The sequence below is a fragment of the Orbicella faveolata genome, unplaced genomic scaffold (genome assembly GCF_042242905.1).
Source record: "Orbicella faveolata isolate gen_17 unplaced genomic scaffold, um_ofav_v1 contig_36, whole genome shotgun sequence".
Lineage (NCBI taxonomy): Eukaryota > Metazoa > Cnidaria > Anthozoa > Scleractinia > Merulinidae > Orbicella > Orbicella faveolata.
The window spans coordinates 11,295,824-11,316,163 of NW_028301565.1; the positions used below are offsets into that span (position 1 = coordinate 11,295,824).

General features: G+C 38.2%; 2 long non-coding RNA genes across 18 annotated transcripts; one reads left to right on the forward strand and one right to left on the reverse strand.

Moving 5' to 3' along the window:
- Nucleotides 1-797: 797 nt before the first annotated feature.
- LOC110056800 (uncharacterized) lies at nt 798-19,614 on the reverse strand. 17 transcript variants are annotated; one of them, XR_016202432.1, is made up of 4 exons: nt 19,473-19,614; nt 9,519-11,640; nt 9,097-9,123; nt 798-7,997 (listed from the first exon to the last, which is right to left on the reverse strand). It is a non-coding gene; the product is annotated as an uncharacterized LOC110056800 (long non-coding RNA). The 17 variants fall into 17 exon arrangements; XR_016202433.1 differs by having other exon boundaries at nt 9,097-9,126; XR_016202431.1 differs by having other exon boundaries at nt 798-11,020; nt 11,483-11,640.
- Nucleotides 13,131-18,344, forward strand: LOC149102279 (uncharacterized). Its single transcript, XR_016202421.1, has 4 exons — nt 13,131-13,238; nt 13,437-13,496; nt 13,604-13,754; nt 14,056-18,344. It is a non-coding gene; the product is annotated as an uncharacterized LOC149102279 (long non-coding RNA).
- Nucleotides 19,615-20,340: the final 726 nt, after the last annotated feature.

Below are 20,340 nucleotides of genomic sequence, written 5' to 3' on the forward strand. Positions count from 1 at the left end.
AGCGCCAGGTATCCGAAAAAAGATCTTTACAGTTTGCTTTCTTCCCTAAATTATCTACGTCAAAAATAATCCATCAACATTTAGAAGTTTGTTGAAAAGAAATTTCTTGACAAAAGGAATGAGGTCAGTGCTATTTTGTGTTTGAGTAATTTCCGGTATACTTTACTGCGCAAATGTTTCGAGACGTGACAAACCAAACATGACATTCCTTCGGTGTTTTTCATTTTTACATTGTAACTTTTCAAATAATTTAAGTTTAATTTACTTAGCCCTTAACTTAAGTTTTAATGCTGTTAGCAGAAATTGCCCGTGAAGCGACTTTCTAGTTCAGCTCATGAAGGAATTCAGTTCCAGCAGTGTTCACCGATCTTCACTCCCGAACAAAACACGTGGAGACATTGAAACACCATGTTCACAACCTTGGCGTTTCTTCATCAACCCGCACTCGAGTTAGGCGCCTTGTTCTATTCTTTAAACGATGTTTCTTTATTTTGTTAAAAACTGTTGATTCATAAAACTGTTTGTAATGGACACTGCACCAAGACGTTTCTAAGAATTTTAGGTTTTTTTTTTCTCAAGTTTACAAATGCGACTCGACATAAAGTTAAGTTCAGTCCAGTTTTCGTTGAAATCCTCCTTGTCCTAAAGCTTTTTCCGGATTAAATTTCACGAAAAGTGAGAGCAATGGTGCGGTTATGGTTTGGCGGGAAAACCTTTTGGAAAACAACTCCATCTGGGGAATACTTCCCTTAAAAGGGATAAGGGTTAAGGGTTAAGTCAGTAACAAAACAGAGTAATTAGTTTTCTGTCTTGGGGAAGTTACTTTAATTGCATTTTTTACGTTTGGGATCGGCCTAGAACATTCCACTGAGGTTAGAATTCTATGCCAAATAATTTCATAATATCTGATTTCGAAAATAAATGAGTGATCAATGTAAATAATTTAACAAAATCAGATCTTACAGAAATTGTGCGCATTCCACATGGGTTACTTCGCGCCATAACTGTTCGATTTCCAAAGATGATGAATTTTTATATCGTTCATCAAAAAGCCTATTCACACCAAAACTGTGTCAACTGTGCAAAGGATAAGTGCAGTTATTACAGTCGGATGATGTTCACTTTGTTCTTCATTAACTGCCTTGTTTTATTTTTCAGCTCTCTTCATTTCATGATGACCAGTTCTTCTCCAGTCAGCCACTGCCATAAAAAAGACATTTCAAAGACAGACCACCCAGCCTGTTATTCATCAATATGCTGAGTGCTACACCCAAGCCAGACAGGACTCTGATGAAAAATCAAAGTGGTGGTCAGTACATTCACTGTGGGCTGGGAGGGGTGGGTAAATAGAGCTCTGGATGAACCTTACAAAGCATACAAGCACACACTTTCGACCAGAAGTCTATATACTTCTGACTTCACTTAATTAAATAGATAATCTAATTAGATTTACTAATGGGACCCTGGATGTGGGATGGCTCCTCCCTCTTGCCTTTCTAATTTGGGTTTCTTTTCAGGTTATTCTGCCAGTGACTGGAATTCAGCTTTATTTCGACTTCGAGTTCGGTTGTAATTCGACTTCAGTTTGACTTCTTTTTTACTTTAAACCGGCTTTTTTCGACTTCAAATCGGCTTTATTTTCATTTCGACTTTACTCTGGCTTCATTTTGTGACTTCACGTTCGAGACATGAGATATGTCATTGTTCTGTCTTCGTTTCGACTCCCGCTTAGTTGCGCCTAGGTCAATTATTCTTTTACATTTCACTTGACAGTTTTCACACTGATAAGTGAAATTTTTTTGGTAAGGTTCAACCAGACGTTTACAGATAGTGCAGGAAGGTAGTTAAGGAAAAGCTTAGACTAGTTTTTAGGCATCTAAGTACTCACCCTAATGCCTTTTATTTTTTGCAAGGTTTAGAATTTGTGAAAAAGCTTCCAAAATTGGTTTAAATTTCCAAATTTTGTCGCACATATTTGCGAAATGCATGGATGAATCATAATATTTATCTTTTTCTAGGGGTGAATTTTTATCAGTGTGATAACTATGGAAAGTAAAAACCCTCAAAATTTAAAGGCACTAGGGCATGGGATCAAGGGACAAAGCACACACCTCAGCTCATATCAGCTAGATAGGTAGCCTTTGATAATAGCTGACAAGGATCATTGAGCTAACCAAAAGAGGAAAGGCAGCCAGCCGGTTGGCAGATGAGCAGGAGTGCCAATCAATGAATCACTGCAAGTACCTTGGAAGCTGCTAATGCTGTGACAAAAAGAGGAATCCAGGACCTAGCCAAGAAGATAATCACCAAACAATAGGCTGTTTGCACTATGATGTCATTTGACTAAAACAACCAGAGTTCAGATTTTTTCCTAATAAATACAATAAATAGCAGCCCAATCCCAGTGAGCTAAACAAACGCTTTAAGGATTCTCACTTATGGCATGACATCATAATGAAAATTGCCTATTGCTACAGTTAGGATGATGAGAGTAGTATTAGACAAGGTAGACAAGCAGTGTAAATTATAGAAAATTTCAGCAGAGGAAGAACAGGACCTGACTTGAGATGGAGACATGGAGCACCTGTGCAAAGGATTGCAGTGGATGCCAACGTATCATTGTGGCCTTGACTGCCTAGGTATGATGACTTCAGCAAGCATTGCCATTGAAGCTTCACGACTTGAAGACAACTCATACAACAAAAGCAATCAAGATGCAAAAACATTTATCCACCCACATGTGACATGTATGTCTGATCATTATCATTATCCTCATTGTCATCATCACAAACATCACGAATCTTGCTGTTTATTCTATGGTGGAACATGGACAGCTAAAGAAACACAAACAACAGAAGCAATCAAGATGCAGGAAGAATGAAACTCTAAGTTTACGCAGTCACACATGGAATGCATGACTTATCATCACCATTATCAAGTGGCTCACAGGGAAACAAATCCTAAGGTCTCTCCATTCCTGGGGGTTCTGCAGTTAGGATTAGGAAGATGAGAATATACCAGCCAGTCAGATAGAGTACAAGTTGCAGAAAAATTCAAAAAGGAAACAAACAGGGTGGCTTTGGAAGGAGAACAAAGGATACCTGCCTAAAGATGGCCAAGAACTAGTCAGACTAAAGGAAACAAAGTATCTCTCCTGTATTGTAAAAGTGGGGTGCAAAACAATGATGTCAACAAGCATTGCCATTGAAATTCTGTTGTCCTTGTCAGTCATTTCTGATCCTTTGGATGCTATGCTTTGCACAGGGAAACAACAAGGTCTCTCCATTCTTGTTGCATCTGGAAGTCACTTGGCCAGCTAGGTTTAAAGCTTAGAGTTCTGTCTCTGGGTCCTCCTTCAGGTGTGCCTGGGATAGGCTAGGGCCCTAAACCTTTTTATCTTATGGTCCTCTCATATTCACCCAGAAGCAACGTATTTGAAGGCCTAATTTTTCACCCTAACTCATGTACAAATTTGCTGCATGCCACAATGAGAGGGGGATACTAACATCCCATTCAGGGAAGATGAAATACTCTTAGTCATTTTCAACCTCTGAAACTGGAGTAAGCCCTGGCAGTCTGGAAATGGTAGCTGGATGAAGACCTTACCTACCTCATGACATGAATGGGCTGATATAGAATATTGCATGATCTAGATCCTCCAGAACAACAGAAAGTGTCCAGCACATTTCTCTACTCTGCTCTCTTTGTTTGTACAAAATGACAGTCAGTTGATGGCAGTGCTTGGCAGTAAAGTTGACATAATGTATCCCTGTATTACACCAGAATTCAATTACCAGCGCTCACTCACTCAGTCAATCCTCTTCATTCCACTTGGGTGGACCATAAGTTGTCCTCTAGTGCCCGCCACCTGACCCAAATTTGAGCAGTGTGTTTCACTTCCCACCATGTGAGTTGCCTCTCATCTAACTCTGCCATTCTTGTGCACCTCCAGCTGTGCTGGGTATCCCTCTCTCGTGCTCCCCCTGTGGGTTCCACCCTATGGCCCTCTTGGCTATGTATCCATCTGGTCTCTTCAGTGTGTGGCTAACCCAACCCCAAGCTCTTTGTCTAATCTCCTACTCTAAAGGTCGTTACCCTGGTTGTCTCTAAAACTCCTCATTTTGTATTGGTCTTGGCCACCAAATGCACAGGATATTCCTCAGGCTCTTATTGATGAATACTTGCAACTTCTGCTTCAATCCCTTGGTCAACTGCCAAGTTTCAGATCCATTCAGGAGCACAGCCTTCAGATTTGACCCAAAGACTCTTAACTTGTCTTCATTGTCAGTGCCATATACCGCCATATTGGTCTTAACATGGCAAATGCCTGCCTTGCCTTCCCAATGCATGTCTGGATATCCTCATCAGTACCACCCTTGTTACTTAGATTGCTCCCGAGGTATGTGAATTCGTCCACCTCCTCGAACTGCTCCTCTTCAATCCACACACCATCACCGCGTTTGGTACAGATACACATCAGCTTTGTCTTTGCAACAATGATCTTCACTTTGCACCTTGCTCCTCCAAGGCCTGTGTCTGATCCTTCGTGTCCTGCATTCTGTGCAACAGTAGGGTCAGATCATCGGTCTTCTAAAGATGTTGTGAAGGACCATTGGATACCATGCCTCCTATCAAAAGCTGTCCTGGTCTGCAATTGGGGCAAGAGAGATAGCAGGCAGCCTTGTCTGGCTCAGTCCTCATGCATAGTGGTTAGGTCTTCCGTCCATTATGTACCACCTGCCCAGAAAAACCCTCATAAAGAGCTCCGACTATGGTAACTATCTTGACAGGCATCCTGTAGTGGCACAACAACTTCCACAACACCTCTCTGCTGATGTTGTCGAAAGCCTTCTCAAAATCTATTAAGTTGACACACAAGGAGGACTGCCACTCCTTTAACTTTTTCATAGCGTTCCTGATCTCAGCAATGTAATACAACCTGTCCTGATGTTTAGTTTGTTGCTTGACTCTACTTTTGGAGGGTTGGGTGGCTCCTCATGGTTAAGCACTCCTTCAAAGTGCTCCTTCTATCAGTGCATCTCTTCCTCCACTGATATGAGCAGCACATCTACCTCATTTCCCAGTGGCTTACACAAACTTGAGACATGTAAGCTTCACCACCACGGCAAGGTGTCAGCCCAAGGTGAGGCAATTACCAGCATGTCTATTACGTACACCAGACAACTTGGCTGAACTTAGAATAGTACAGCATTGTCAAGACTTCCTCATATCAATTACAGCATTTTTTTTTTACCACACTTGTATTCAAGTAGAAGATTAAACCAAAGAAGAGTGAAGTGGAATACTGTCTTAGGGAGGAAGGAAGCTAAGTAAAGAGCAAACTGATAGGAGCCTGATCACATTCTGTCCTAATTAAAACCATTAAATCCCTCAGTCAACACTTGAAGTTTAAAAGACTGGCAAGCATCTCCAGTGTGTTCACGATGCACTGCCCCTTATTATGTCAGTGTTTCTTTGGTACAGCCATAGCTGTGACAAGCTGATTGTCAAGAACCTCTCACCCTGACTCTTCTTCTCAAATGCAAATGTCGCAAGAAACATCTCTTATTTTTTCCTATTAATGCCCAGGAAGCCAGTCAATGTGCGTGTTATCATGATATAGGAATTTTGGATTTGTGCATATGTGAACAGTACACATCATGGCAAGATTATTCATGAGTGCACAAAACTACTTCTGACAGTCATCTCAACTATGCCTTCCTAGACTCTCTTGATACTCATTAGTGGCTTCATCGTTCTACAGGACTTAATCAAAAGCAGGTTTTACCTCATAATGGCACAAAGGTACGACCCTGCTGCATATATGGCTTTTTCGAGATTGATATAATCAACCCCTCCCCCCCTCTTTTGATATCTGTTACTGCCTCACCCCACTCTCGTGTATGAGAAACATTATGAGAAACATTTTATGCAGCCAGCCAGCGAGTGACACTTCATCCACTTATGACCTGACTGACATCTTCAAGGGTTGATGAATGTCAAAGTCCACAGCTTCATCAGCATGTTCGATATCAGCTGATTCATCTACAGCCTCCATGATAAAGGATTCTCCTAAATGATACTTGGTTCAAGTTCTTTCTTTTTCTCAGTTGTCAGTAATGCACCTTACTGGGGCCAGATAGAGATGTCAATGTAATTGCTGCCTGCAACCAGTGAGTTACTGGTAGTAGCGTCTGCCTAAGCTAGATTCCCAATATATTTTGACCTCTAATGGTCAACTTAAACATCATGGATGCTGTGTTAACCAGTTTCAGCTGATAATATTAATTTCAGAGAATTTGCAATTCCTTTAGAAGAAGACTTGGTTGAACCTTAATAGTTCAAGCAGTACATCAGCATCTCTTTAAATACAGAAACCTGTATAAAGAGTGATAGTGTCATGGTGAATTGAATCACTGAGCCCCCTTCTTATAATTATTCAAATGTTGGATGACAAACATACTGTAAATTATACTTCTATTCTGCTTTATTTGGAGGATGATTAGTTTGAGTCTCAACCTTTCTGTTTTATTAGGGTGGCTGCAGAAAACTTGTGCATGTCCTTGCAGGCATGGATCAGTACATACCACTGATGAGTAGGTTATTGATGCTGCGAAAGATTACCAGCAAAACCATTATTTGTTATACTACCTTAACCATGTCTTCCCATGACTCCCTTTTACTATTGATCAATTCTTAAAATACACTTTCAATCGAGGATCCTCGATTGGGATTGGCTCTGGCTTACAGACTCTTCAGGTCTATGCAGCAATTAATACTAATTTACACCAGGAATTATTTACATCTGAGCTAGAACTGCAAACCAGTCAGAGTACTACACAACATCATGGGACGTCAATACAAATATTACCAACTTCTCACTGGCCCATAACACAAGGTTTCACTGGCCATTAAGAACAGCAACTGTGGGACTCTGGGAGTATCCTATTCTACTGCTCAAAACCAGATAAATTTACTGAACTGGTCTTGCCATAGATTTGATACCTACATTGTACAGGAACCATTTTGAAGGATCACACTTGATGGACATTTTACTCATGATGATTCCTTTACAACATCTTGCCCTCAATTCTCTGAGTTTCCACTGTGGCATTTAGAAAATACCTAAACCTGCTCAGGGTGAATGACATTTGTTGTTGCTGTTGTGCATCACTAGATTGCAGTCATCTTTCTGAAAAGTCTTGTTTGGATCAACTTCTAATTCGTTTCTACTTAGGAATAGATATCTCAATACTGATACCTGTCACTGAGGTGAATGCTTATCTTCTTCTTATGTAATCAGTAACCCAACACAGCAATATTTCATGGCCTACATTCTCCGTGAACTAATGACCTAACTTGTGACCTATAGATTTGTAGATCTACCAGTGCTAGAGAGTACTTATATTCCAGAATGCAGTTCTAGCCTTTGATTTTGTTATTGGTATTCACTTCTCGCAGTTGTTTCGAAGACAAATTCATTTCTATAGGGTGATGTCATCAAGAGTGATGTCATCAACCTCATGCCCAACTCCAAATTATGAAGGCTAATAAGAGATTGCTTTCAGTCAGGACTGAATTAGTAGACTGAGAACTGACCTCTCACAGGATCATCAAGTATTGAAAGATATCACACAGCATCAAGATAGATTGCAAGGTTATCTCATCAAAAGGGATGGACACACCTGAGATTTATGGTTAAAGGAAACCACTGGATGAGACCAACATATGATGTTATTAGTACCTTTTGGTTGCTCCCATTGTATGCTTGTCTTGTCATTGAAGCATTTCTCTGGCAGCAGTTATGTTGAAGCAGCAGTAATATCCAATGGCTGAAGGTCTGAGCAATGATATACAAGCTAGGTTTCCACAACCTGGCGTGAGGTACGTTGAGAGAGAGCAATCCTGTATGTTATGTTGCAATGCAGGATGACATCAGTGTCCAATTTTCATCTTAGTCACCTTATTTGGCAACATTGTGGATTGTTTGAACTATCCTGCTTTAAAAAAATATATGATGCAGACGAAAGTGAGGTTTGAAACAGGTGTTGTCTTCCAGTGTAATATAACATACAGTTGCTTTTAATTTACTAGTTAATTTAAATTTAACATTTGTATTAGCTATTTGGTTCGGCTTTCGGTTTTCGGTTTTTGTGCTGGTAAATAATCCAGCTGCAAACATGTGAAGGCTTGGTAACGACATTGTCTTGTTAGCAAGCCAAAGCTGACAGACAAATGCGAAGTCCATTCAGGGGCCCTGGGTGTTCTAAATAAAGTGTTGACTTTACTGACACTGGAACACTCTTGGCTTTCTCTGGATGCTAAATTATTCACCTTAAGGAGCGCTTCCCCTCATGGATTAATTTAGGTCCTGTGGATTTTTGCACTGTAAAGATATTGTTGTTATTGTAAAAAGCATAGTACTCATGGTTCGTGTGCACTGCTCATTTTCGGGAGCAAAAAGCATGGCAAACACAGGAAGAAATCACTGAGAGTAACATTGTAAAATTGTAATGTAACTTAAATAAAATAATTATATAATACATACTGCATATAATAAAACTACCAAACATGAGTGTCAGTGTGCTTTTTTCCTAAACCAGTTAGTATAGCTACAGCTACATTATTAATTTTATATTAACATTAAGTGAACTTTCAGCAGCATAAACTTCTGCCTTAAATAACAAAAAAATCAAAGTGTCCATTTTTCAGGGACATGAGTTTTGTTTAAATGAGCCCACTTTCGGGGGCAAACTTCTGTTTCAAATCAATCACTTCATGTATTATTTACTAAAATCATCAAAATCAAAACTCGTCCATTTTCGGGGACATCCTTAAAAGGAAGCTCTCTGGAATCACCTGATTTTGGCAGGTGTGTTTTGTTTCAGGATTATGACTGTCACCACTGAACACTCTTTGGATCATCTTAATACGAAGGTACGTTGTATGTTTAACTTTTCTCACAACTACTAACTTCTTGTAATGTGGTTAGTTTCTTAGAAGAATTCATCCCTAACTGCCACACCAAGTCATCTCTTGAAACCAAACAAACATACCAATATAAACAGACCAGCTGTTGCAGACAATCACACAAACCTGACAGATGCCTTTCATATGCTGCTGCTGCTAGAATAACAGGAAAGAAAAGGACAGATGGATCAAGAGTAAGTACGAATTAGCACAGTCAACAACAAAGCAGTCTTGAGAAGTTTACAACAAAGGTATGAACAGGGACATTAAAGCTTGATGCTGGGGGACAAATTCATGGAACATACATACATTTTAGCAAAGAACTGCAATAAATGAGAGGATATTATCTTGATGGAGAACCAAAATCTCAGAACTAAGAACAGTGCATGAGCCATTAGGGAAAATTACTTGTAGTGTATGATTTTTTAATGTTTTTATTTTGAAGCAGTTTCAATGTAATTTATTATGACTGATGCAGTTAAAAACAGAAAAATTATAATTATCAGTTGGGTTTTGAACTTGCTGTTGAAAGGCAGAGGGAAACCTACTAATGTTCCTCCATCTCAAGCAGTTTTGTATTCAGGTGAATTGTTAGGGTGGTGCTCAAACCGGCCAGTCACTTCATGAAGGACCTCCATGATATCGACATTTCTTGCTGGGATCCACCTGTCATTCAGTTCCTAAATGCCCTGTCTGCTTGGAAAAGAGGCTGGTTATCATCCATCCAAGAGGAAAAAAGGGAAAAACAACATGAAGAGGTCATTTCTACTGCCCTGCCAACAGCAGCCCACCATAACAGCTGCCTTTATATGTGAAGTAGAAATTTCAACTTGTAGATTTAGAAAAGTTTCTGAAGTGTTTAGAATTACATATTAATAATCATTAGTATCACCCAACTAGTGGACTAATGCAAATCCTGCATTTTGATTGGCTACGCTACTAGAGGACTATTAGTAATAGTCCTTGAGTAACGAAATTGGCGCAATCAAGCGTGACGCTTTCTTTCATTTTATTCCCAAATAAATATTTCTTCAACTTGCATTTGCTAACTTTATTATTGCCTTTTCTGTCCGACTAGTTGGGTGATACCAAAACAATTAGACCCTTTGCCCTCAAGGGCCACGGGTCTATAGCCCATTCGGCTTCGCCTCATGGGCTATTGACCCGTAGCCCTTGCGGGCTGCAGGTCTCATTGTTAAATAGAACTCTGACAATGTTAACAGAAAGATAGAGGAACATGTACAACTCATCCAGTAGAATATTAACAAACTCACTGATAATTGTTTGCACCTTTCAAAAGAAGCTGATCGGGATTGATCCATAAACCTATATCTTGAGTAGAGAGAAGTTCAGCTTAATATCAACATCTGTACTACTAGAGGGGATTGCATAATGTCAACATTCCTTAATGTCCAGCTGTGTACTCAGTTTGTCCTTGGAAATGAGAGCAAGACCAAGTAAGTCACACATACATAACCCCGTCTATCTGAAATGACCATCGTGAAATGATACTTTGCAGTGCTTTGTAGCTTTAAAACAGCTGCCTTTTTTACAGGAGGTAAGGACTTTATAGGGTATTTCAATGACACAAACTTTTGTAAGGTGTAGCTATGTTAAAGATAGGGAATTTTATAGTACAAAAATAATTCTTCTGACACTACATATACTTACCTGCTCAATAGAACTTGCATATTGTGAAAAAAAAAGAGATTTAGGCATTTCAAAGGATCAAAAGATCAGTTTTAGAGAGCATGAATCTATAGATCTAATTGCCTTGTTGAATTTCCAAATTCTCAAAATTTACATTGGTACATCATTCGTACGCTAATCAAGGCAAAGGGACCAAATGTTACTGTAGGAATCATTTACTTAATTCTATCAGATGTACGCCAATCATTACAAAGAGCAGAAAACACAATTGTTCTTGATATGCAGTGCTTCTTGCAGTATATTTCTTTTAAAACTTACTAAATAATATTCCTCTTGTTTGAGCAGCTTTGTGTTTAAGTGAATAGGCAGTGTTCCAGCAGCTACACTTCAATGGCTAGATCTGGAGAGACTCCATAATATCAAAATTGTTCCTGGAGATGAGAAACTTCATATAGCTATTCACTTAAGAGGGAAAAGAACACAAAAGAATGCTTAATCACAGTGTCTTGAAGATGAACTCTTTACAAGAGCTCTCTTTCCACATGAAGTAAGGAATTCTGAGTATTCTTTTGCAAAACAGTTAATAAAATTGTTTTCAGTTTTTAGTTGCTCCTTTCTCCGCTCAAGAGAATATTAAATGAATAGTGGCAAGTTGTTGGGGCAACTTGACAGAATGCTGGGGAATAAGCTGCAATAGATTAGCATTCCATCCATGGGGAGTAGCAATATTCCTAGTAAATGCTTCATCCTCAGAAACCACAGTTAAGCATGGCACCACAAACAAGCTTTAAGTTTGGCTTCAAAGGTTTCCTTTAAGGGAATATGTTTAGCTAGCCATTTTCACTTTGTATAAAAGGCTTACCAGGAGAAGAGGATCCAAGACCATCCCAAGAACAGCTGGAGGAGACTAGCAGATGATGACTGGTGGGCAAGGCAGGCTACACCTGGAGGTAGATTGATAAGGTGGCTCAAGATGAGACAGAACAAGATGGCCTGCAGCTTTCATGGACCTATGCTCCACTGGGAATGAAAGGGAATAAGTAAGTGTAAATTAAAGGCTTATGAGATGGGTAAACTGGAGAATGAGTAGTGCTGAATATCACAAAATGTTTAGAATTGGATTCAGATGACATCAACGAAGCACAAGGAAAGCATGAGGGCTATATTGGGAGAATATACAGTTCCAGAAAATATTTATGTCTACCCCGCGGAAGGTCATCTGAAATTCTGAGGGGGTAGAGGGTTTCATTTTAAAGCCCAAGTGTTTCAAGGATAGCAATATGGAGCTGGACTGAATTTCCAGTGGGGTGGGAGGCCTAAACCAAAAAATACTTCCACAATGGGGGTAAAGGTATTTTTTGGAACAACAAAATATCAGGTTCAATACTTGATGTAATGGATAAGTGCATCAATTAAGGTCCAGAAAGAAAAGGTCCCAGGACCAACGCTATCCCTGTCAGTAAAATATTATATACTCTTGAGCAAGCTCAGCTAATCCAGGATCTATTACAAGACTTTGACTGAAAAAGAACTTTTGAGTAGGAACTTTACAGGGTCCGATACTTACAAATTATTGTACCATTTGTGCCATAAATAACACGGTCTGAGTGGCTGATTTTATTGATTATTCTTTAGGTTGTAGTCATGTTTAAATATTGACTATGATCTGATATTCAAATATGATTCTCATCTAAATCTGTTTCAGGACTGTCGCTGATGCTGTCAGTTTGGACTGTAATTTCCAAGTGGAAATCTTAATAAGATTTTACAACTCTTAAAAGAAATCTTTAGGGATCTTAAAGGAATCTTATGAGAACTTCAGAGAAAGTACTTTACAGTCTTGTAAGAATCTTTCAAAAACCTGAAATTATCTTACAAAAACTTTTAATAAAAATATTCTACGAATCTTTCAAGATCTGGTCATAAGTAATGTACAAGATCTTGTGGGTATCTTGAATGTTTTTATTTTCATTTATCTGTTAAATAAAGCATGCTATAAGATCAGTTGTATGAATCTTTCAAATACCTGTAAAACATTATTACAAGACCTTGGAAGAATCCTACGTAATCTTATAGTAGTGTGAGAGCTCATATTAAAATCTTACGATGGTCTTATAAGAACTTGGATGAATTTTGTAAGAATCTTATACTTGGAGGCTAAAATGTAAGAATCTTCCAAAATCTTGTAGGTTTCTTATAAGAACTCATAAGATTCTGACACCACAGCAAACTATCTCTGAGAGACTCTGCAAGAATCTTACAAGAACTTGTGATTTATTTTTTCCATGAATCTTGTAAAATTCAGGTAAGAATCTTATAAGAACTTCTAAGATTATATCATAAAGAACATTATATAAGGGTTTTGTAAAAATCTTATCATGATTTCCACCTGGGTTTGGATCCTGTGGAGGACTTGCCCTGCCTTCGGTTCCCTTGAAGGCTACCAATGGCGGGGCAGACCCAAGGCAACAAAGAGGAGGACACCAAAAAAGGAGATGGGAACCAACTGAATGGAGGACCTGGAACAAGGTGTGTGTCCCGACAGCCAAGAGGTGGTTGGCGTTAGAGTGTACACTTGGCACGAAGATGTTGACTATGTAGAGATGGGTGAAAAGCAAGTAAGTGCTTTTAAAATGATCAAAGGGTATTCATCTTAAACTTAATTATTGTACTCCCCTCTATTAAGTGTCTGGATATATTCACAATCTTGAAGGAAGGGTTAAGTACATTTTGTGATGGTGAAATGGCTGAGGTCCTGGGGTATCAATCACGTGACAGTTGTTTGATGCTATCGTTTATTTTCTGAAATTCAACAGGCGATGGGAGATTTCTCAGAGATTTTAACCCTTTTGGTAAACACCACAAACACTCGACAGGTGAAATAACCCAGCTCAATAAAATATTGAAAAGACCAAATATGTTCCGATTTTAGTCAGTATTGATGTACTGATAGTGTAATAATGGGGATTAAATATTGCCACAGGATCACAATAACAACTGCAACATAGTGACGAGCTAGGCACCAGACAGAGGATCAATAGCATGACCATGCAAAGACCACCCGGAGTTGACGGTTCTCTACAGCTGGGGAAAGAAAGCAGCATCAAGGCCAGATTGATTGAATACAGTGGGAGGTGAGGTGATTAATCAAAAGTCTTGATGTGCATGTATCATCCATCAAGGTTTAAAAGAAATCCATCCAATCCAGTTTCAAGCTTTGGACTGAGAGGGCTTCGCAGTAGTTTTTAATGACTGCTTGTTTACAATTCAAATTCTTCTTCAAGTCTGCCTACATTATAAGTAAAATGTATTAAACAATTATTAGTGACAACTAAGAATTTGAAAAGTCCTACTTCTCATTAAAGAAGGATCAATTTTAACTGTTGATTTAAATAATGAAAATTAATTGTTATTTGCTTGCTATACTGTTTCCAGGATCATTTCATCCAGCTAATGATGTCATCCTTAACATTAAACACAACTTTCACTGCTTTATACTTCAAGAATTTGTGGAGAATTCACATCAAGTATAAATCAAACCAAAGACACAGATGACTTGCCCTGAGAAGGAAGTGAAATCATCAGACAATAATTATTAGTAACATGGAGAAAGGTTAGTTTTAAAAGAGTTAAAGGTATCTCAAATAAAAGTGAACAGTGGCGTGGATAGTTGCTCTTACTGGAATGTGTGTTCTGCCAGTTTTACTAAAGTAACATGGACATCAAACATTTGGTACCTTGTCTTATTCAAGCATCATGAGAAAGACACGACGAGAAATACAGAGAGGAACTTTTAATCAGCAACCTTGAACTGTGAAATTGAAGATGACTCATCTGCGTGGATCGTGTCTTAATCATGATATGAAAACTGACTTTGTTTTTAGTAATAATCTCTGTCATCAGTATTAATAGCTAAATTCTGCAAATCTTTGTACATAGTGTTGTTTAGGTCACTCTGACTGGTTGAAAAGTTGTAAGTTTCCAAGTGTGTATTTAAGGGGGTGAATACCGGTACATGGTGAACAGAACCTTTGTGTTAAATGACTAATTTCATCTCAAGAGGATTTGTATCAGAAGCTGCAAGTTGAAATCTTAAACTCCCCAACCAGGCTGAAAGTGCTGCCTGGGATTATATTTGTCATATAATCACCCCCTTAACTACACACCCTGCAGTATAATTATGATGATTCAGTCACCAGTGAAACAATAAATTTGTAACACAGTGAAACCTGTATTAGGCAGACCCTATATTAAGCGGACATCCTCTATTAAGTGGACACCAACTTAAGTCCCAAAATTTTCTTCCCACATTCACTGTAAAGTAAACCTGCAGTTAGCGGACACCTCTGTTAAGCGGATGCAGGGCCCAATATTAAGCCATTTTTTTGCACAAAACCTGCAATAAGCAGACAATTCAACAGATTTTTACTTCTAAAGGTCTAGGTGAGAATCCTTTAATATTGTTCAGCAATGTCGTTTTAAAGCTAAGTGATTATCCCAGATTGATGCATTGACTGACTGGACATTCTCCTATGAGCAGTGTTTGATCTTTACACTGTGTTACAAAGGAGTTAATAATTAACTATTATTGCACAACATATTAGAACCTGTTCTGAGCGGACACCCTGTATTAAGCAGACACTAATGAGGGTCCCAAGGGTGTCCGCTAAATACAGGTTTCACTGTAATCAGAAACCTCTGTGAGTTACGAATCACTTGGACTCTCTTAAACTATTGCCGACAACTAGTGCTACAATTGTCAAACCATTGTCACATGGCAATACAATCCTTAAAATTTTACCTTTCTTTCTTATGTCTCAAATTCATTTCTTTAAGTCCTACAATGTAGTAAACCATTGCATTAAGTTAAAATTTACCGAAATTACACAGAAGAGCTTGGCTTGAAAATTAATTTGCAAATGCAGTCAATTGGCCACTCCCCAAATTCATTTACATTTACCTCAAGTATTTGCCTGTTCCAATTCAAGGAAGTGTTTATGTTATCATGAAAGCATGTACTTTTTAAACATTTGAGTACCATCCCATCTGTTTGATTTTATTCATGAGGTCATGAAACCCTTAACAAATCATGTTATTCTACAAAACTTTGCGACATTAATTTTTCACAACCTTTAAAAAAGTGTGAAAAAGAGCCTTGTTATAGGGTCACAAAATATATCCATTTAAGCGCAAAAGGAAGTTGTTGCACATTTTGTGTAATAATATGGCACCATTCCTTGCGCTAAAATGCTAAAACGAGACAAAGGAAGGATGCAGCTTAGCTTAAGGCATGAAAATTAAATAATAGGTTATTTTGCTACTCTCACTTGATTGGACAAAATATTACTTTGAGATTGGTGTTCTGAAGTCTTGTTTAGTATCCTTTGTATCATAAGGTCTATAAGATACCTGGTGCAGCACTGTACATGCATTTTTACCAGATTATGCAAGGACCTTTTTTATATAGCCCTTCATTTGCAGCCCGCCCTACAATATGATCATATGAAACATGAAAGGAGTTCATGCCCTACTAAAATTCAACTGGACAAGACCTCAGAATACTGATTTCAAAATAAGCTAGCATCATTTCTTTGTCTTCTCATGACAGTTAAGAAACATTTTTTCTCACATTATTTCCCCTGAAAACCACTTACCTGTGACATGTCCTTGGGTTGGTCCTTACAAATACAATTTGAAACTGGCTCATTTCCAGTGAATTTAATCAGCAAACATTTGTACAAAATTTTCATCAAGAGTTTCTCTTAACACAAAATTCACTGATCAGATAATGAATAAATAACATTGTACAATTCAGTAAAAACTTCTAATTAAGGTTCTTAATGCAATGGTCTAGCTAGGGCTATTATACTCCTACTATTACGAATAATTTATTATCAAATTACACTGTTTAGATCGCCATCTGAGGCCTGCAACTGACAGAGGTTTCACAGTAACTTAACAGATGAATGTTCTTAATTATCGGTGCATATGTGTTCGACGAATCAAGGGACGTCATCCTGCACAAGACCAGGTTTAACCTTGTTTCAATGAATTTTAGCATTCAGCTTAACCTATAAATTTAAGGGATTTATAATGCTAAAAGTATGCTGGTCAAAGCCATAAGAGATAGCATAATCTTGTGTACGTTTCTTTGCACATGTCAAGAGTTTTGAACTGCTTATTAGAAAAGTGTCAATTTGTCAAAAATTAGACAGTGGCATTTAAATTTTTCTAAACCTCCTGATTTCTTAAGGACATTTGTGCAAAAATTTTCCAGTCGATAGATTTTTTTTATTATGTCAGAAATTTTTTGTTATGTCAGAAATGCAAAAAATATTGGGGGTCACTGACTTCGTTTCAGAGATATTAAAGCACGTGGAAAGCTACCCTGATTTTGAAAAATTAGTGCACATAATTCACCATGGTCTACAGCTAAAAATAACAAAGGAGAATCAACTGAGGCAAACGATCTTAAGTAGTCATATTTTGTAGAAGTGGGTCTGTTGCGTAAACAATTCCAAATGTTACCAACGTTTTCAAAAAACTTAACCCTTTGAAACCGTTGCACAGATAAATGAAGAGCTAAAAAGAACGGAATTTGATGGTGCATTTTGCAAAAAATTCAAACTTCTAGTCAATAGATTTTCTTCATTTTTTCACTATTAAACGTACAAAATCGGTAGAGAAAATGATCCATCAAAATAAAAGTAGGGGTAACCGTTACATCCAGGCAAAGCCATAGCAATGGCCATGCGACCTATCATTGTTCATTTTATTACTTAGCGCATTCTCATGCATGACGTGGCGTTTGAATTTGCGTGCACAGTAAGGATGCGCAGAAACAATTAGTGCCAACGTCCTTAAACCAACATTTTGCTCCCTTAGCAAAAACAATGGTAGGACAAATTTACCTTCAATTTGTCAAACCTCTTGATGTTTTTTAAAAACCAATTTCCATTCTCCTGGGGGGTTTGAAAAATTAGGTTTCCACTGTATTTCAACTAGCAAAATGGTAAAGATGAGAGGCATAGTTGAACACAGACCATAGATGTTTCCTGTATGAAACAAATAAGTCAAATTTATGGCAACTTGTAAATGGGCGCATAGACTTGTGACTATGCAATTTTTGAAATTATTATTTGAAGCAGGGTGATATTATTTTGTTACAGCCTTTATTGGCATTTATACTGTACATACACAAATTCAAAATTAGTATGTTTTCAATATCATTAACAAGGTTGTATTTGTACAAAACTGTACTAAACTTGGAGCATCTGAATTCTTCTTGATTTGCCTTTTAACCTGAGCTAATCTTAACATTGAGCTTAACAGTGCTTGATAACCTACTAATGCAAGAAGAATTCTGGAGTTCCAGGTCATATTTTTTTTCTTTTTACCAGATATGGAAATTACTCGGTCTTTACTGGCAGCAAAGTAAAGAAAGCTAATTAAAACATTATTTTTCAGTTATTAAAGTGCAGGGAGTAAAAATAGAATTCTTGGACAAAACAATATCACTTTGCAAAAAATTGTCTTTTGTTAATATTTTATGTACTGTAAAACTAGACATCTCATTGATTTGATAGTATACCCATCAACAAATAAAACAAAACAATTAATTATTTTTTTAGAAAGGCATATGAGTGGTAAAATTAGAGCTGACATCTGTATTTAGACAACTATAAGGAACTAATTAAAGCTAGGATTATGGCAGAATTGCAAAATGTAGTCTGAACATTCTTTGTCTTTGTTTTGCTGGGAATTTGTGACTGCATACAGCCTAGCCCTGATTCGAAGTGGAGGGAGAGGGGGAAGGGGAAAATACAGCCATAGCTTCTGAAATCCACACTTCAGTAGGCACTCACTTCTTTTGCATGATAACGACCACAATTACATGTTGATGACTGTCACTATTTTTAATATAGATAGGACCCAGTGTGAGCACTCTGACTGGTCAAAAACCCATGTTTTATCAGAGTATAAAACATAGAAAAAGCGTGTTTTATTGGCCGTTTTCACACTAGAGATGGATAATCCGTCTAAGACGGGTTATCCATCCAGCACGGATAATCCGTCTTAGTGTGAAAATGGAACGGTGTTCATTTTAAACGAATAATCTGTCTATTTTTATCCGTCCGATTATCCGTCTATTTAGATGGATAATCGGACGGATAAAAATAAACGGATTCTCCGTCTAAAATAAACACCCTTCTGTTTTCACACTAAGACAGATTATCCGTGCTGAGAGGATAACCCGTCTTAGACGGATTATCCATCTCCAGTGTGAAAACGGGCCATACCAAGACGGAAAATGTAGCAGACAGATAATCCGTCTAGACGGATTATCTGTCTAGACGGTTATCCGTCTAGACGGATTATCCGTCTCTAGTGTGAAAACGGCCATTGTTATTTGCCACATTACCTCTATATTATAAAGCCATGTATTACACTGTGATAAAACACCCGGACATTTGAGAACACTCAAGAAATGTAGAAAACCCTCCCCTACGGCTCATGTTTTCTAGTATATCACCTAGAACTAAGTGATATGCTTCTGCCCTGGCTAAATGATGAAGCATTGGTGTCCACCAAAGTATGGCCGAACATTTTTCTTCACGCAAAATGGTTAATGAAATTCTCAAACTATGGGCGATCACATATGTTGGATGAACCCAGTCTTTAGAGAACTACAGATCTAAAGCCTCTAGCCTGAAATAACATGTCAAAGTTTACAGTTTATGCGCTGTTTGGTTTCTTGACAGAAAAGGGTTTCCCCACAAGTTGTCAGCTGAACATTTGAATGGTTTTTCCCTTGTAAAATTTGTCTTGATCAACAATTGCAATATACCAACCTTCTCCTTCAGCGTCATTGCTGTTAAACCTGATACCCTACTGACTAAGGAATATTCCACCAACTGAGAAGGGGTCGCACTTTTCTTCCTTAAAATTTGGAAAACCGCGCAAAAGGAAATGTGTAACGAATCTAGCGAAAGCAATCCCGTAAAATACTAGTGCCAGTCTCCCTCGACCGTGACCACAAGTTCGCGGGTTTTTCGTGATTAGCAGTTTGCATTGCGGGCTAGAACCAATATGGCGGAGGTCGGGCGGCGTGAAGAATCGCCATTTCCACATCCCGCATGATACACCTTGTTTGTCCCCAAAATGCTGCATAACCGTTCTTCCCATTTATTCTGGGTATTACAGTCATCCCAAGAGAAACTGAAGACAATGCTTATACAAAATTTTGGGGTCAAGCAAGGTGGGAGCAACTTCAGAATACCCGGCCACTTTATTTACATGTGCCGGTGTGCTTTGAAGAACGAGGTATATAGCAATAGTTGCTATTCTTATTCAGTGAGATGCTAATAAGTGGCCGGGTATTCTGGAGTTCAGCTTCACAAGGACTGGGAACTACAAAATTCACAAATTCGATTTGCTGAAATCGATATTGAAAGCGGTCTAGATTTTCCCATCTAGGCTGGCATCTAGACCGGCGTCTAGAACTATTACATTTTGCAGCGAAAAAGTTGCGAACTAAAATGCAAAAATATTGACTAGTTTCTCCTAACAATATTTATTCATGGAAGTGCCAAAAAGCCTGACGAGAAAAAAAGTATAGAGGACGAGTTCATTGCCGTCGGCAAGTAAAATGTCAGCTAGCACAAACCAGTTATTAAACGAATTAATTTTTTCTTGTTTGCCATAAAATAAAAATCTTAT